This window comes from Pseudophryne corroboree, chromosome 4 (assembly GCF_028390025.1).
Source record: "Pseudophryne corroboree isolate aPseCor3 chromosome 4, aPseCor3.hap2, whole genome shotgun sequence".
NCBI lineage: Eukaryota > Metazoa > Chordata > Amphibia > Anura > Myobatrachidae > Pseudophryne > Pseudophryne corroboree.
This window is the reverse complement of record NC_086447.1, coordinates 440,381,921-440,387,593: the sequence shown is the minus strand read 5'-3', so window position 1 is coordinate 440,387,593 and position 5,673 is coordinate 440,381,921. Positions and strand designations below refer to the sequence as shown.

The 5,673-nt window shown below is 41.2% G+C and overlaps 1 pseudogene; it reads right to left on the bottom strand.

Moving 5' to 3' along the window:
- Positions 1–4,652: 4,652 nt before the first annotated feature.
- On the bottom strand, positions 4,653–4,771 carry LOC134912735 (5S ribosomal RNA; annotated as a pseudogene).
- Positions 4,772–5,673: the final 902 nt, after the last annotated feature.

The window sequence follows — 5,673 nt, the reverse complement described above, 5'->3', positions numbered from 1 at the left end:
GATGGTGTGCTGAGAACGATTCAGGAGAAGATGGTGTGCTAAGAGAGATGCTAAGGGGAGATAGTGTGCTGAGAGAGATGCAGGGGGAGACAGTGCTAAGAGAGATGTAGGGGGAACTTGTACTTTATGTTGAGAGAGATGCAGGGTGGAGATGGTGGCCTGAGTGAGATGCAGGGGGAGATTGTGTGCTGAGGGGGATGCAGGGGGAGATGATGTGCTGAGAGAAATGCAGGTGGACATGATGGTGTGCTGGGAGACGCAGGCGGAAGATGATGGTATGCTAGGAGATGCAGGCGAACGATGATGGTGTGCTGATAGATGATGCAGGTAGAATATGATGTTGTGCTAAGAGATGATGCAGGCGGAGATGGTGTGCTGAGAGACATAGGGGGAGATGGTATGACTGAGAGGCAATGCAAGGGGGAGATAGTGTGGCTAAGAGATGCAGGGGGAGATGAGGGTGTGGCTGAAAGATGATACAGGGGTCAGGGAGTGACACAATGGCCATACATCTGGATAAATTGCTATTGTATGATGATTACATTGTTAATATTGCTACACAAACAGGCATCTTCCATACGATGCAATATACAGACTACATGAATAGTGAATACCAACTGAAGATGTCATTATACCAGGGAGGATACATCTCTTCAGATGTTCCCCATTGTGAGAAACCATCATATAGGTAAGGTGCATATTGAATGGAAAGGAATGTTCCGAGAGTGACGAAAAATGAGTGGTGTGTCATGTTGACATTTTCCATTTTCAGTGACCATGCTCCCTCTGGCAGGTTACCATGCTCATTTTATACATGCTTCTTAGGCTCGCACACGTAGTAAAAAAAAAAAAGAGATTATAGGGGGCGCCATTCCCCATCTTGCCCTGGCCACCAAAGACCCTCGTTACGCGTCTGTTGAGCAACCCCATTTTTTGTGCTGTCACTTTCCATGTGTATGTATTTTTCATATGGACGATAATCCCCAATCATGTTGAAAAGCTGGCTCCAATGAGCACAGCCACCCTTTTTAGAGATTCTACATGCATAGGTGGTGTAACAACCAAAGGCAGATCCAGGGGGTGCCCTGATCGCCCCTTGTAACATACTGTACACACTTTCACCATAGGCACTTCAAATGTTGGCAACCTCCCCTCCTCTATGGGGCTTTGCTGTCAGCCGGCTCTGCCTTCTCACTCACTGAGCTCTGTGAGAGAGGAACCAGACCCAGCTAAGAGCTCCGCCCTGGGAAAAGTGGGAGGTTACAACAGCCGGAAGTGCCCTGGAGATGGTGTGTGTGTGTGTTATAGAGGGTAATTGCCTTGATCAAACCCCCCTCCTTATATTTACTACTAATAAGAACAAATGAAGATTGGGCGCAGATATATTTATACTGTATGTTGCACTTTTAAAAGTTACGTAAACTTTATTCACTGCTGGCTCACAACTTGTGCCAGTGTTTTGAGCTGCCTCATCTAACACTTGTGTTCACTTGAACATGGAAATGTAGATCAAGGACATGCATATCAGAGGCGTCACCAGGTCTGATGCCTGGTTACCCCCATTGTGCACCTGAGGTGCCCTAAATTAAAGGGCTGTGGCATTTGCGGGAATCCCATAACATCACTCAGGGGGCAGCCCAGCATCCCTGGAGATTTCAGGGCTGCCCACAGAGACCAGTTCCTGCAGTGGAGTACACAGAGCTGAATGCTACAGAATAAATATTTTGTGTTCAGAAATAACTGCACAAACTTCACACCAAATGTATGTTGTCAGAAGTAAATCAAATCAACCGGTATAAATACCAACAGGTGCCTTCTGATAGGATCTCTCCACTTGCAGTAACGATGTGCAGGTGATGCTGGTTAATCACACACATCCATTTAAACATAGTGTGTGTACATAGGATTTACTAAAAGCAGCTGAATAGTGGCTGCAAATATATACTAAAAAATAAAAACATCGAGTATAAATATTTAATGATGTCACAAATACTACCAGTATTACAAAGCACATATACAAAGTGTGTATTATACATAATGGTAACAATAAATATATATCAAAACTAACAATACAAATATATTAAAAATAACTCCATATGTACTGTATATCCCTATAACATAGGTACATCCTCCTTCCTATTACATTATAAAATGGTGACTTTATAATCAACAACCATTCATACAGCTATTCCGGATATGGACCGGGAACATGGAGAGGAAAGAGAAAAAAAGATAATCAGAATGCGTTATTATAAGAACCATTTGGTTAATGTTTTCATTTCAAAGAAGGTTCGCATTTCTAGTCTAGCAAGTCTTATTGACCTATCATTAGTTCGCCAATTTGGTTCTCTGTAATAAATCTAGGGTCACAGTTATATACATTCTTTAAATGCATTGAAATGTTGTGATTCTCATAACCACGTTTAATATTTCTGACATGTTCTGCCAGCCTGTTCTTCAAAGGGCGTGTGGTGCGTCCAATATACTGCTTACTACACTTGCATTCCAAAACATATATTATATACTTGCTATTGCACGTAATAAAAGTACTATTTTTTTCTTTCTTATTGCAACTACTGGATACAATTTTTGTAATTTTTCTATCCGTTTTGCAGATTTTACACATGGAGCAGTCGCCACATCTTTGAAATGGGTATGGGTCGTTGGGTCGACTTAACTTAGGTCGACAGTCATTAGGTTGACCACTCAAGGTCGACATGGGCATTAGGTCGGCATGTACTAGGTCGATAGGTGAAAAGGTCGACATGAGTTTGTGGACTGTTTTTGGTGTTGTTTTCTTTGTAAAGTGATGGGGAACCCCAATTAGTGCACCATGTCCCCTCGCATGGCTCACTTCGCTCGTCATGCTTCGGGCAAGGTGCCTCGCTCTGCTACCACTGCACTCGGCACAGGTTTCCATTTCAATCATAGTCCACATGGATCGTCAATTATGGGAAAATCCAAAAAATAAAAAAGTGAAAAACCCATGTTGACATTTTGACCTGTCAACCTAGTACATGTCGACCTAATGACCATGTCGACCTAATGCTTACTAGGAGATCTTTAAGATATCCGCTCTTTTATACACAAATGAAGGTGATTCAGAGATGTAATCCTTCAAGTCAGGGTCCGCATACAAGACTCCCCAATGTTTCTTAATAACTTGTTCAAATCCCTACATTGAATGGTGTATTTAGTAATAAATGGCACTCTACATTTTCCACCTAAACCAGTGGTCCTCTTGGATGTCAGTATAGTAGATCTACTAATTTTTCTACATTTCTCAATTGTCTTATCCAGTGAAACAGCTTTATATCCCTTATCAATAAATTGTTGTTGCATGTCTGTTACTTGCGCGTCAAACACCTCTATATTGGTACAATTACGGTGCAGTCTCTGGAATTGGCTGTTGGGTATGCTAGATATCCAATTTATGTGTTGGTTACTATTGAAGCCATTATAAGAGTTGCAATTTGTTGTCTTCGTATAATTACTTGTACAAATACGGTTCTCATCAGTATAACTTGTCAAGTCCAGAAAATGTATACTGACATCACTAATTTCAAAGGTTTTATATTACGATCGTTATTATTCAATCGTTCACTGAGTGAATCTTGTAAGGGTCTATCCCCCCTCCAGACAAATATTATATTGTCTATGTAGCGACTGTATAGCACCAGGCTGGCACCCGCCTCTAATCTGCCCACACCGCCAACTCCTCCCAAAGTTGTTTTCAAGATCATAGAAATGCCCTCTAATATGAACTGTTTATGAAGGGCATTGTAATTTCTCCTATCAAGATGGAATTTTGTGCCCTCCAGGCCATGTTCATGTTGAAAGTTAGTATATAGTGCCGCTACATCGGCCGTCACCAATAGGTAGCCTGGTTCCCATTCAGTTGTGGATAATTTATTGATAATAGATACTGTATGGTATCTTTCATGTACAATTTGGTTTCTATCACCAATGGCTGCAATTGATGATCCAAATAGTAAGACATTTTGGAGGTAACAGTGTTAACCCCTACTATGATAGGGCGGCCCGGGGGGCTTGTATTTGTACAAGTAATTATACGAAGCCAACGGATTGCAACTCTTATATTGGCTTTTATAGTAACCATCACATAAATTGGATATCTAGCATACCTATATAAAGAAGAAAAGAAGACTCTTGTTTGGGCACACTCTTCATATTATCAATCAGAAAGAATATTTTGCAGTAAATTTAAGACTTAACTTTTATTGGTTCTTCACAAAAAATTAATTAAAAATTACATCCCAAATGCTGCAATGCTTTAAAAACAAAGTATGTTCTGATCCATTAACATGTGAGGAAATGATTCAAGACAGAAAAATAGATACACACAATTCTACTTCTGTCTGCCTTGGATCAGTACAAAGTAAGTTTGTATTAATAAGACCCTATTGGGTCAATTGTTGTGAAGGAAGACCCACTCACTGAGTTTACAATGCTGATAATGCCAGTTGTGCGTAATAGGATACAGGTATATCACAAATATCTGTATTCATTACTATTTACTGTTATATATAACATATATAAAAAGAGAGAGGACTACCCCTTAGTTAAGAAGAAGATAAGTCAAAGTGATGATCCGGCTGTTAGTGTTTTTGTCAGAAAAACTTATCAGTGCCTTCCTACTCCACTGGGTATTCCCTGGGGGTCTCCCATCCAGGTACTGACCCAGCCCACCACCATTTGGCTTCCAAGATCAGACGAGGTTGGGCATATGCATTGGGGTATGATAGTAGGAAAATATGGCCGATAGTTCAGACACACTGAGAGTACACCAAAATATTTAGTAAAATAGGCCCATATATCACAAGGGATTCTAAACAAGCCAATGGATAAAAAAGAACTAGAGAGAGACACAAAGGGGAATAGTGTGAAGATAATAAGGAAAAGGAAAGAGGGAGAAAAAGAAGGAAAAAGAGAGGGAAAGGTAGGAAAAGTATGTGGATCTGCTGTCCACGTTAGACAGGCATGCGTAATCCTCTGTCATGCAACAGTGGTTAGCCTCCCTGAATCGTAAATGAGAGTCCACTGAATAATTAGAGAGTAAAAACAGTATGTATGTATGTATGTATATATATATATCATGTTTCAATTTCAGGGTAGGATTGCTACCTTGGTAATTATCCCAGTCAAATAAGATATCAACCCAACGCTTAGTACATCTGCAGCAGTCGGGATCCCGGCGGTCAGCATACTGATGCAGGGATCCCGGTCAGCAGGATGCCGGCAGGTGGCCCAGGGCTATTCCCACTCATGTGTGTCCACGACACCCATAGAGTGGGAATAGAACCTGCGGAAAACTCAGCAAGCCACCGAGCCCGCAGCGTGGTTAGCACAGCAAGCCCACAAGGGACTTCATTGTGCTTGCCCCCCTGCAAGCATTCTGGTAACTTGGATCCCGGCGTCGGTATGCTGATCACTGAAACCACAACCAATGGTCACCCGACCCCAACCCCTACAGTATAAACTGTATATTTGAATGTGTTACATAAGAAGCCAGAGTTTGTACCTAGAGTAGATTGATAAATACTGGCACATACTTGCACTGAAATTGAGGTTGCCTGTTTCTTAAGATGCATTTAAACATAGAGATGTGAAAATCCAAATGCAAAGTCACATATTTCTGCATACATACAGTAA